Raw genomic sequence first — 13,807 nt, forward strand, 5'->3', positions numbered from 1 at the left:
TCGCAGAGGATGCCTCCACGAAGGGGGGGCTTGAGAGCCGGCGCCCTAACGGTCGCCGTGCCCTCTCCTCTCCCCAGGAACAAGTCAGAGTGACAAAATTTGGCACGAAAGCAGCCCTGGCTCGCCAAAACAACCCCCCCCCCCCTGCATGGACCGCCCAGGCCAATGGGGGATGTGCGAGATACAAATCACCCAATGAGGGGCCAAGCCAGCAGGCAGGCCACCAGGCAGACAAAGGAAAGGGAGGGGATATAAGGCTGCACCCCCAGGTGAGCTCTATGTCCACGGTCGGAGCAGGGGGAGCAGCGCCGGAGGCTGAATTTTCCCACCCACCCACACCAAAGAACAGCAATGTTGGAGGCTGAGGATTAGGGGCAGGCGTGGCAGAGAACTACGCGGATTAGGGTTGGTAACAAGGCACACCGGAGGGTGGTGTGCCAGGATGGGACCACTAACCTTGGGATGCCTCAAGGCTGGGAGAGATGACCAGAGGGTAAGACCACTCACCTCCAGATGCCCCACGGCTGGGTGAGGCGGTTTACCGAAAATGGGGGGGTAGCAATAAAACGAAGACGGCGATCGCAGTCCAGCCCCCGCTGGATGGCAGGGCAAAACCTGAACCGGAAAGGTAGCGAGTCATGGCATAACTCCTTGGACAGAAGCTTCCCCTCTTCTACACAGAAGTGGAGCCCAAAAATCCAGCCTACCGAAAGGAAAAAGAGACTATAAACCAACAAAATGCAGAAGTTATGTATATTTTCACTGTATTCCAGAATAAAAACTGCGGCCAATAAATGACCACAACAAGAAAGAAGTGTGTATTGGTTATTTAGTTGGCACAATGGGAATGCAATGTGGTGGATGCTACAAAGAGGGGAGGTGGGAGCAAGTGCAAAGGTAATCTTTTTTGCTTTGTGTCTTAGACTGATCATGAACAATACTTCGTCGTTCAGATCCCCAAAAAGAAGTGCCGGGGCCCACCACATGCATCCACTAGCACAAATTAAGCACCCACTTTAGTGCCACAAATTGCTCCAAGAGGTGGTCAGACCACTTTACATTAGGGCCTACATAGTCATGATTTGATGTCAGTAGTTTAATTTACCAGCACAATTGCAAAAGGACAGACAGAGCATGAAACTTAGTGAAACCAACATTTTCACAGCAGACAGAGGGGCAGGAAGCTGATAACATTCTTTCAAGAGACGATGTGCCGTGAACTATGTTGCTCTGGCGTGATTGGCCAGCCTCCAGTCTGCCTGGGGCCTGCCCATTTTCTATGTCTAGCATTTGGAGCAGGCAGTACTTAGGGGCTCATTAGTATGGCGGGCTTACTTGGTCCACCCGCCATAGGCCCGGGAAATAGGACCACCCGCTATGTATGCGGCGGTCTTGTATTAGGCATTAGGATGCCCCCGCCATACTGGCGGTGTATCCTGCATTCCTGACATTGCATTGGGCGGTGCTTTCAGCAGCACCATCCACAGTGTCAGAAATGCATGTTGTGCATTTGCATGCACAACGTGGCAGGTACCGCGGGGTGCCTGCCACCTTGTACATGCAAATGTATGATACCCCCATGTGCACCCCCCACCCACCCGAAAACCCTGGGGCCCCGCAACGGGCCCCCCAAATAAAAAACGCATGCCTTTCCATGGCGGAGTCTCCACCATGGAAAGGCACATCACCGCCTTTATAGTAATGTGGATGGCGGTGCCTGCAATGCACCGCCACCATATTGCTGTGCTTTTCTGCCCGGTAGGCGATCGGCGGATTGCCTACCGGCAGAAAACTGGCAGACGGTCTTCCCGTCCACCGTGGTCCCCTCGGCCATAGTAATATGGTGGGAAGATATGGGTTGCGGGCGGTGTCTTTTTGCAGGCCGATCGCCACCCCCATATGGGCTTTGGCGATCCGCTCGCTATAGTAATCACCCCCTTAGGGTCTGAGAAAGGAAATTGTATCAGCAGGTTGTGAGAGAAAGACTGGAAAACAGAATAGAGCCAGCACCTGGAAAAGTGAAGTGAACAGCTCTCCCTCACAAAGACTGCTTCAGAAAGCTTATGTTGTGTACAAAGGTAAACTCCAGCCTCCCTTCATTTCACTATCAGATATATACAAACAAAGCACAGCCAGATGTGGAGAACAATTGACGGTTCACACTTCTAGCACCTCTTGCACACTGCCATCTCTACCAGTGCTGTGGCTACCACAACCAAAACTACCACAATGCATTGCAAAAGGCTATCTCCGAAGAGAAAAACCTGCGGGGATGTGAGTTATGGTGTACACTGACCACTGCACACAACAACAAGCTCATTCTTTGGGCTTTTTTGGTTTTATGTTCGTTGATCCATAGCTAACTGTTACCTGTGCTTTTTACAGTCACCCAAGCACAAAGTGTTAGTGAATCTGGGTCTTTATCCTATGGCGCTATATGCATTTGCTAAAAAAAAAAAATTGATCCAAAACCGTTGTTTGGGGGGTTGTTGAGAACATTTATATGGGCCTTTCCTCCTGTACAACATATAGATAATCATTACATGAAAGTAACATGAAAATACGTTGGGAGTATCATTTTCCAATAAAGAAGAGGATTTTAGAACATTGTAGGGTCAATGCCAACTGTGATACTAAGTAACCTGCAGCCAGATCAGTTTCAGAGGGCAGGGCCGACTGGACAAAGGCAAAATATTTTCGTCTTGACCAGGTGATGATTAATGTGAGAGATGATGAACGCGAGAATTTGCTGATTCTGAATTGATGATACGATCTGGTGTGCAAAATTGCTCCCGAAGGTGTGTCTTTTTAATGGTGACTGATTGATTACAAGTAAGGCTCCCTGTTATCCATTTTTACTGATTTTTGCAGATAAATACAGACAGAAAACCATTTATCTTCTTGTCTGCATTTATTTTTAAATGTGGATAAAAACGGAAATTGGGTGCTTTTTAAGTGATTCTAAATACACTTTGTCATGACTGCCAGGCTAATAACTGTGTGGATTGATAGATAAGAGGGCTAACACAAGACCACCACTCAGCTCCTGAAGAGACTCCAGACACAGCTGCCAGACTCATCCTCGACCTCCCCATAAAGAAACACATCACCCACTACCTTAGGAACCTCCACTGGCTCCCTATTCCGAAAAATTGCCAATTCAAGATGCTGACACAGTCCAACAAGGCTCTCCATGACCATGGACCAGCCTACATCTACTACCCCCTGCACTTCCACCAACCCTTCAGACACCTTCGCCTTCCTCACCCTCGCACACACTCACCTCCTTGCTGAAGCCACAGTGGAGGACGATCCTCCTCTGACCTCACCACCAAGTCCTGGAATGACCTTCATCTTCCCATCTGGACATCTTGCTTGCTCCCAGAATTCAGAAAGCTACTCAATACCTGCTTTTGGACTGATCCCAGCAAGAAAATAGCACTTGGATGCACGCGAGGGTGATCCCTGGTCTATCCACAAAGCATTAAGAATCCTGAAATCTACAGTTAATCTATACCTTGCTGATGCATGAACTCAGGAACAATCTACTTTATAATAGCAATATTTTTGAGTGAGAGTGAAAAAAGGGGCTAGCCTCTCCATCTCTTGCCCTTCTGCACTCTAAGGGCCAGATGTATGACCAATTCATTTTGTGACACGCAAATTGTGATTTTTAGCAACTTGCAATCAGCCAGTTGCACAATTAAATAAACTAATGTGTCTCAGACATATTTTGATATTCCCAATGGGGCTGCAAATGACCTTCCTCATTAATATTCATAAGGTAGGTTACAATTTGTGACCCATTGGGACAGACCTGTAATCCCAGGGATGGTGGCCTTCTGGGTTCTGCAGACCACCATGTCTTTGACTGCATTTTAAATAAAGCAATTTTTTTCTGAAATGTATACCGTTTTCCTTAAAGGAAAATGGCATGCATTTTTAAAAGAAAAATGAAAAGTTTCCTTTTCATTTTTATGGTGTAGGCAATGGTTCTGCTCCTAAAAAACGTTGCCATCCACATTCACAAAGCCAAAGGGAACCTGTTTGTAAATGGGTTACCACCTCCTTCACAGAGTCAGTAAAATATGAATGTTTTTTGACCACATTCTGGTCGCAAAACATTCATACATGCCACTGCAACTGGCTATTAGGAAGGGATACCCTTGAAATGCTCTTTCCTAACAGCGACTCGCAAACCCTATTTTGTGAGTCGACAATAGGCTACTGACTCACAAAATAGGGTTAGTACACTGCAAACTCGATTTAGCGGTCGCAAAAGGCCCGAATCCCCGTTTAAAAACTAAATACGATCATGCATCTGGCCCTAACTACCAGTGCCCTGTCCCTCACTGAATACTGTCAAATATCAAGTTGGAAATTAAGCCTTAGCACACATTTATAATATTAAATGCAGAACACTGAATGCCAACTGAATCACCTATAGGTGCTTGAAAGAAATTCGGATGGAAAATGGACATTCTCAATATGTGCTAAATGTTACTCATTTAAATGAGTATAAATGAGTATATATAGCTACATATCATATAGAAATAGCTTATTTCATCTTTTCATTGAAGAGACTTAGGGCCTGATTACGAGTTTGGCGGTCTCGCAGCTGGACCGCCAAACCCGTAGTCTGACGGCCCACCAAATTACGAGTATAATCCTGGCGGGCGGTCCAGCAGCGGCGGTACTTTTCTAGTGCTCATAAGAGAGCCTTAAAAAAGGCACCAATGTAGAAGCACCACAGCCTGTTCCAGCACAGACAGAAATGCACAATATTGGGCATTCTTTCTGTGCAGGTACAGTGGGTGCAAAAATACAGGGCGGCACCATGTGCACCCCTGCATGCACCCCCATGCACAGACGCATCTGGGTGCCCTGTATGAGACCCCTGAGTTGCCTCACATCCATCCTTTCCATGACGGTGCTGACTACCTGGAAAGGGTTGCCGTGAGGCAACTCGTAATATGCTCAGCGGTACCGCAGCGGCGTGGCTAGCATATTGGTGCCTCAGACCGCTGCGCCACCGCCATGGCATCAAGGGTCCACAGACCGCCACTATAGGTTCGGAGGTCCCATGAACCGCAAACTCGTAATCAGGCCCTTTAGTTTATGAGAGAAGTCCTGAGAGCCAACACTGAATCTAACTCCTAGGATTGGGAAGTGAGAGCAAGGTGCCCTCAATGTGGTGATGGTAATGGTGCTGCACTGTGAGAATAATTACTGTTTGGCAGAGGGAGAAACAGTTCCCATATGTTTTCCATAATTTGTAAATAAAATAAACAATATGAGACAGAACATTTTAACACCAAAATGTTCTTACATTGACCATGTATTGCTGTTTGCAGGATAGATTCATTTATTCTATGGCATTGTTTTTCATCCAGGTGTCAATTCTTTTCAGGTCTAGCATTTTTCCTTGCCCCTTGTCTTTTACTTTCCATTTCCCATTATGTGTGCTAGGCCTCACACTTCTATTTGAGTAGCGCTGCCAAATAACTTGGCCATCTCCCTTTCCCTTTCCAACTCCTTCTTGAGATTGGGTTTCCCCAAGGCTATTTTACTGCCTCACACAGAGCATCAATCCCAGGCTTCCCAGTGAAGGACAGGAAGGTTAAGAGTGTGTTTCTGTAGCATCTTCTCTATTTGGACCATGTTGGGACGGAAACGTTCCTTGCATGGTGATGGACTTGCAGCCCTGCTGAATGCCCCAACTGTATTGATATCTGGATCCCTAATGCTGATATTTCTTATCAGAGGCAAACACTGTTTCACGGATTGCAATCATGTTGGACCAGGAGGGGCAGCCAAAGCAATAGCCTTATGTAGTGAAAAGCTATTGCTTTTACCAGGAGGTAAGCAGCACGAGTGTAGTGGTAGCAGCATATCATGTAGTGATCAGCAGGAGTGAATACATCTTTTTTACGTGTGTCACTGGTGTGAGGCCTCCATGCTCTCTCATTGAAAGTTCTGCTGCTGTGTGCTTAACTTTCCCTTGTCTTATATTGGTTTGGTATGAAGTGCTGTGCAGTGCATGTGTAGTATCAATGTGCTGGATGTATTTATGCCTGTGAATGGTACAATACAGGGGTAATGCAGCACTGTGCAGTGCATGCATATGCATCATCTGGGTGTTTGTTTGTCTGTGACTGATACAATACATAAAAGATGTAGTGGTGTGCAGTCTGTGTATATTATATTCATATGCTAGGTGTATATATGCCTGTGAAGAATACAATACATGGAAGTCTCTGGGTTCCCTTTTGGGAGACCTAGGCTGGATAGCGAAACATGAGAAGAGGTAGAGGAATGCCCCCAGGCAGGTCTGTGGATTGCTGCATTCCTATAAGCTGGGTGGGACACACTGGAAGAAGTGAGAGCCAGGCTCTCTAGTACACTTCAAGGGTTCTCTTTGATTCAGAGAGAGGTCACAAATAAGAAGATAGGGCACATAGCATGAAGGAGTTAGGGCTAAAAAGAGAATCATAAAGAGTACGGTTGAGAACTCAGGGTAACATTTTGACTCACATATCTCTGTGGCTGACATCTTGGTGTGAACCTCTAGTCAATCTATTGGCCTGTGCTGTGGGGCTTTCAAAGTTGGAGTCGCTCCTGCTGGGACAGACTGCTTTCTGGAGGAAGGGCAGGGTAAAGAAGAGGGAACCTAAAAAAGAAACAGACCTACAAGATAAACTTCAAAGACTCAGATTCTAAATCATATTACATGAAAATGGACTATAAGAAGGGAATCTCGAGGCCCCCAAAATTGTCACCTATCAAGCAGCCAATCCAGTTGTGCAAGGAGGAGAAGCTCTGCAAGACTTTTACCTATGATCAGGACTGGGGGCCAAGGCCTGGTAGTCTGCCAATTTGGTGAGGGTTTTTCAAAAAAAGAAGATCTGACCTTCTTATTTTAGTTCCAGCTATTCGTTTTAGCAGATTAAGGACCAATAAAACTACTATATCCTGGTCCTGGCTATTTCTTTGCCATTACTTAAACACTTTTTGCACATGGTTCATAACATTCAAATGCATGCCAAAACACAAAACAGTACACTTAATACTCATAACAAATCAATACATGAGGTGAAAACAATTATTTATGTAAACAAGTACATGAATCACACTAATCAAAAGTGCAGTTATCACAATACCCCTACAATTTGTCAAGATCCATACCTTACAGGAATTCTATTTTTAACAATGATTTGACCGACTTTATTAGAGTTCCTTAAACCATGGGGCTAAGCTCAAGGTCTTTATGGGATATGTTTTTAGTTAATTATCCCTATCTTGCCTTATGGCTATATTTCATGTGCGGCCCTCATGGCGTCATAGAAAGGTGCTTTTCAAATCCCTGTAAAATCAAGTGATTATCTTCAGGGCAAATTGACTCAGTGTAATCTGAAAGATTAAAGAAAAATGAAAAAAATATTTAAATATGACCCTTCTCTGTGAGTGACACTACTTTTTGTATCAACGATTCAGTGAGGTAGAGATACCTGGACCGTTACATGTTTTTGTATCTCGGAGTTTCTTCTAGTCCGGGTATTTAGAGTTCTGTAAAGAAAAAAAGGGGGGTTGCTTTTATCTAAAAGCAGAAAGTATTTACTTGAATATTTGACAAAAACACATGTTGCTGAGCTGCTTACTCGCTTAGTCACTCGTGCTGTAGGCACTCCGGGCCCGATTCACAGAATGAACTTAAGACTAAATCCTAAACTTACTACAATTTGGTATTCACAGAATGCACTTACTACTATTTGGTATTCACAGAATGCACTTACTACTTTCGGGATTCACAGAATGAACTTACTACTTCCGGGATTCACAGAATGAACGTACTACTTTCGGGATACACAGAATAGACTTACGACTACTAACTTTACGTCCGCCGCCGGGCCGTGATTTCTGCCACCGGGCCGGATTTTACGGCACGTTGGCGGAATTGACGGCACATTATCGCAAAATCCGATTACGGGCCGTAATTTATGATTGCGGGCCGCAATTTACGATTATGGGCCGTAATTTACGATTACGGGCCGTAATTTACGATTACTGGCCGTTAGTCGTGTTAGCCAAGGGTAAACACCTGGCCAAGGCCCACCCATCCCCCAACATGGATCAGCTGACACACAGCAGCCAATAGCTCCATTTTGCCATGGTGTATGCTGCCACTGCCTACCATCCCCCACCACGCTCCAGCTGAAGCCAATTAACACTAATTGACCAGTATCACAAAACACATAAAAGCAGCACAGGGTGAAGGAACAGGTTTGGCCACAGAGAGACTGTTACTACAACGCTTCCAGTGCCAGAGAACATGGAGATGAGAAGGAAAAGAAACTTCACAGCTGAGGAGACCACCATGCTTGTGGAATACATAGTAAGGCACCACAAGCGCCTCTATGGGCTACCACCATAGTGCACCAGTGGGGCACAGAAGCAAGAACTATGGCAGCAGATAGCCACTGCTGTCTCAGCCCTGGGGGAGAAGAGGCGAACTGTACAGGACATTAAAAAAAAGTGGCAGGAAGAAAAGCAGAGGGTGAAGGAGAAATACTCCAGGATAGAACTGAGCGGAATCCTCCCTGCTGCATGCCCTGGACCCCGCATCCGGCTCACCCCACTGGAGGAGGATATCCTGACAACAATACACCCCCACTTGGTCCATGGGCTGCCTGTTAGTGACGTCTGCTACGTGGTACCAGGTAAGTGGAATGAAAAGAAAAAGTGCATGAAAAGATTGTCTGTGTTACACTGTCATAGTGATCATGGAAATTGTCCAAAGTGTATATAAATATATGGTTAGTCAGAGACTCATGAGTCACCCATTACATAGCACCACAAGTCCCAGAATCCTTTGCATCAGAAAAGGCTAATACCCCCCACCCTATTAAAAACATGTGCACAGTACTGATGCCATACATACACAACCCAGCTAATTCAATAACTGTACATATTGACTGAAAATGCGCAATGACAAATGGAAATGTAAAATTAAGTTAAGTAAATAAATTAGCTAAAGACAAACATTAGCAGGGAAGCGCCAGTACCAATGTGACATGCAATTCAACCCTTGCGCAAACACGGATGTGTCGTGTACATATGGTGGTGCACTGTGGTGCAGGGATAGACAGATGTGTGTTGAATCTGATGGTGTCTAGGGGGGGCTTTGCTGAAGTTGTGTCGCAAGAGCGTTGCAACTCCAACAATATCCATGCACTACCCATACGTAACATGCTGTGCCACTCCTTACGTCTGCTTCAAGCAGGCGTAAGGTTGCGCCGCAGCGGCCTCTGATAAGTGATACTGTGAAATCATGTAGATTACACTGACTCACTTGGACGCGGCATATCCCAAAGGAGTGCACACCCTGCCTACCTCCAAGCTGACGTTGCGCAGGGCCTCACAACATGACGATTCACCATAGTAGCTTCACGTTGCGAATACTCCTAAATGTGTTGTCTGTTGTACACCACCGTTGTGTCACAGAAGTGATGCAACAACAGTGTAAATTAATTTTCTAGGGGGTTGTAAACCTGCCACAAAATCTCCAAAAAGTACATCACCCTGTGCCAGCCTAAATCACAAAGCAGATGGTGAGAGTATCCTCTGATGTAAATATGTCCAACACATACCCTGTTGTCCAATTTCCACTCTGCCACGCCATTACATCCCCAACACACCACTGCTCCTACCTGCCTCGTCTGCGGCAGTTCCGCGCAATACTATTATCACACAGAAGATATGGGCAAATCCCCGAAACGTTACACAAGCACATTTCCCATTTGTCTACTTTTCTCTCTTCTCACCCATTGACACATCCAGCCAGAGCACAGACAACTGCAGTAGCAGAGGTCACCGCATCGCATATGAGGAATCGGCAACGTACCGAGGAAGGCATGTCAACCACACTAACTGGTAAGTCAAAGTGGACAGGAGATGGTTAAAATGCATACATCGTCAGAAGACGACAGAGGGACAAATAGTGCCCAGCTATGTAAGTCAACCATTTATGCTACATTTGCTGCATTACAATTGGAGTTGTCAATGGACATTCACCTTTAACATATGACATTTGTGAACTGCGAAAGACAAATCATAAAATGTTTTGGCTCATCATACCTTTGTAAATGTGGTACACAACATGTATTACACCAACAGACCCAGAACGGGGAAAGCAATCCTGTAATCGAGGGCCACAACAAGTCAAAAGGGTGTACACTCCATATTGTAATAGTGTTTGTAGACCTAATCAAGAAATAGCATTTGCACCGATGCGGAAATGAAGACCAAACAGTGAGATACCAGTCTCTGTAGTATTGACAATGCATACACTGTCCAACTTCTAATCTTTCATACATACTTTATTCAGCACAGTCCACACAGCTGATCATGTACTGCGTACATTGGATGGATAATTTCCGGACATCAACAAAACACGATTGTGGACTTTACCTCTGGATTCGTAGGCATGTCATTGTGATATAGGTAGCATCAAGGTAGTAGGCCCAATCTAAGTTATATGTGGGATCACTCATTACATAATGTATGACACACTTCTGCAACGGTGGTGACCATGACTGCTTGTGCCCGTCCTGTGCCAGAAATTGAATGCATCACATGTGGCAGCAGGAATGTAAAGTTGCTAAATAAACTTATCATTGTAGGTACAATGCGGTCCTCCCAGAACCCAAGACGCCCACTGACTTCTGTTACTAGGTTGGACTTGACATCTGTCCAGGGACCACATACTGCTCCGGTGCTGGGCCACGGTAAGTCAAGCTTGCTGAATGCTTATTAATTGTGCCTTTCACCTCTACCGTATGTGTTGTACAACACTGTTATCCTGCATCACAATATGCTCACATAGGGCATTTGAACACATGGCCGATCAGACCCTGGTGGCAAATGAGATGCTGACACAAAATGTATGCCAAGTGTGTGCACAATGGACATACAATTGAACAATGTGTCATAGGAAACGTCCACAACACAACAGGCTTGCAATTCAATGATATGCTAAATCCCTAGCAAAATTAACATGGTCAAATCAATATGAAATTGGTATGGCTGAGGCACACACTGGTGCCAGTTGTGTACCTGTGAGATGGGCGTAGGGGCTATAAGGTGAATCTTCATGCAGTTACACCTGCAAAATGATTTGGCTGAAGAGCAACAGGATAATCCAGTGCAGGTGGGAAGATTCAAAGCTTCTCACCTCATCTGCAATGTGCGATCTAAACCAAATGTTGTCTTCTGCTTGCCTCCCTTCTACCATATTCACATGTATAGGTGAGTGTATGAAATATGAGGTTTGGATGTCTGCTGCACAAGACACTATCTGTTGTCATGTAAGTAGTACCATGATGTTGGAATTGGAGCATGGGAACAGAGAACACTCAAAGGATGGACATTAGTAATCTGTGTTCTCTCATTCAAAAATGAGCCGTGTGACCTCATGGGTAGGGAAGCACAAATGGGCAACATCAGGCCCCTGACAACTGCACATCTCACACATGAACTCCTTTCTGACTTGTCAACAGACAACATTACACCCATGAAAAAAGTCAGTCACAATGGTAAGGGTGAAATCAGTAACCTTCTCATACAAGTTCGTCAGTTAATGTGTCATCTTATTGATGTCAGTGCTGCATGGCTGTAAGCTTGTAAATGCTGCTTGTGAGCAGGTGCCCACATGTTAAGTCAATGAGCTACACATGCTGCACATCGTCCTTGATTGTCCACAAATGGCTAATGAGAATGTAATTTGATCTCATAGCTACAATCTGTTGTACTAAAATATGGACATGTATTTCTCATCACAGGTGCTGACAGGATGAGACCACTGCAGCGGACACCATCCCGGGGGATGCATGACATCCTGTCTGCAGCTGTGAAACCGTCACGCACCTGTCCCTCAGGTAAATCGGGCATGAGGAGTGTCAACAGCTTAGATTACAAAGCCATGACAGAGATCGAGATCCCCTTCTACATGGAATCAACAGTTGTTGATTACAAAGTGAAATACAGACCAGGAGTGACACATATGCATGTCTGTCATTTGGTGAGGTAGATCGTTGAGAATGTTGTTTCTACCCTCTACAGCTATGTCTACAACAACTATGATGAGACAGGTGCAGCAGGATACACCAGGAGGGAACGCAAAGGGACAGAGAGTTGTGGCTGGAGCTGGTGAGTTTGCTAGTATCATGTAGATCTCCGTGTAACACCTCAGTGCTATGGTGTGAGCGGCCATTTGTGGTGGTACCCTAACCTGATCACATGATCCTCATCTGCTGATGCAAAGTGCAGTAAATACAACCCTGGTGTTGCTGCACATGTAATACCTGGTCAATCACCTATACAGTTGCAACCTCTGTGTTTCAGATGATGCTGAGGGAGAGGCTGACAGACCGACAACCAGTGCTGGCCGACGGGCAATCCGAGGGGAGAATCCCATGATCCTCCAGGCAGCAATGTCGGCTGCAACTCATGCCCAAGAGGAGGAGGATCAAGATCAAGAGGACGTTGGCTTTGAGGAGGATGATGAGTACATTTCCATTGACTCCGGGGATGACAATACTGACGTCCCGGCCTCACATCCTCTGACAAGCAACGCCCGTCTGCCTCCTCATAAACCATCAATACCACGGCATACATCAAACCAACCACGGCTCCCACACATCCACTCATAGATATCACTCACTCACAGCCCTCACATCCGGGACCGACATGGTGGTTCCCCTACCCACTTTTTCCTACGCAGTGTATCCCTGCTATCCTCTCCACCATCTGTGGAAAGTACCAGCCCTGTTGTGGACCAGGTATGCCCTGGGCACCCTTCTCCTGCCCACAGACTTCTACCTGCCACCCCCCTGTTGTTGGGCCTGCTCATCTCATCCCTGGCAGACACCAGCAGAGGGGGCCTGCACGTGACGATGGTGGCCAGTGGGAGCAGGACTTCTTCCGACAGCAGGCAGATGTGAGGCAGGACATTCGGGCCATAGGGGCTACCCTGTCCGACATTTCTGGGTCCCTGCAGGACATGGCCCAATTCCCTCAGGTGGTGGACAAGGTGGGCCAAGCTTTGGATAGGATGGATAGCACTTGGAAGGAAATGTCTAAAAATATGACTGACCTGATATCCATGCAAAGGGAAGAGAGTGCAAGACACCATGCCTTGGCCGTGAAGATGATGGAGGGCATGGTGAGAGTGATCCGAATTCTACCTTCACGGCCAAAGTAGGGAGGGGAACAATCATGTCGGCCTGTAGGACAGAACATCCCCACACCTGTAACACCAACTGCACAGCACCACAGCCAAGGGACACAAACACACCCGTACCCTGAACAGGCACGCCCACCACCCCCACTACCTGGCCAAACACCACAAACCTCTGGATTGTCACTCCCCCTACCCCCACTACCTGCCCAAACACCACCAACCACTGGACTGTCACTCCCACCACCCCCACTACCTGCCCAAACACTACCAACCACTGGACTGTCACTCCCACCACCCCCACTACCTGCCCAAACACCACCAACATCTGGACGGTCACTCCCACCACCCCCACTACCTGCCCAAACACCACCAACCTCTGTACAGTCACTTCAACCACCTGAACAACCAGCCCTTGTCCAGCCACAGACACCTAATGTGAAGACACCATCGGCACCAGCACCTCTTGATCAGCCTGGACAACACCCACAGACACAAAGGCGACAACCTCAACCTCACCGCGTTCCTCCCCCCCACTATTGCGGAAACGCAAACATGACCGCCATTGACATG

This window comes from Lissotriton helveticus, chromosome 3_1, assembly GCF_964261635.1.
Source record: "Lissotriton helveticus chromosome 3_1, aLisHel1.1, whole genome shotgun sequence".
In the NCBI taxonomy this organism is placed as follows: Eukaryota; Metazoa; Chordata; class Amphibia; order Caudata; family Salamandridae; genus Lissotriton; species Lissotriton helveticus.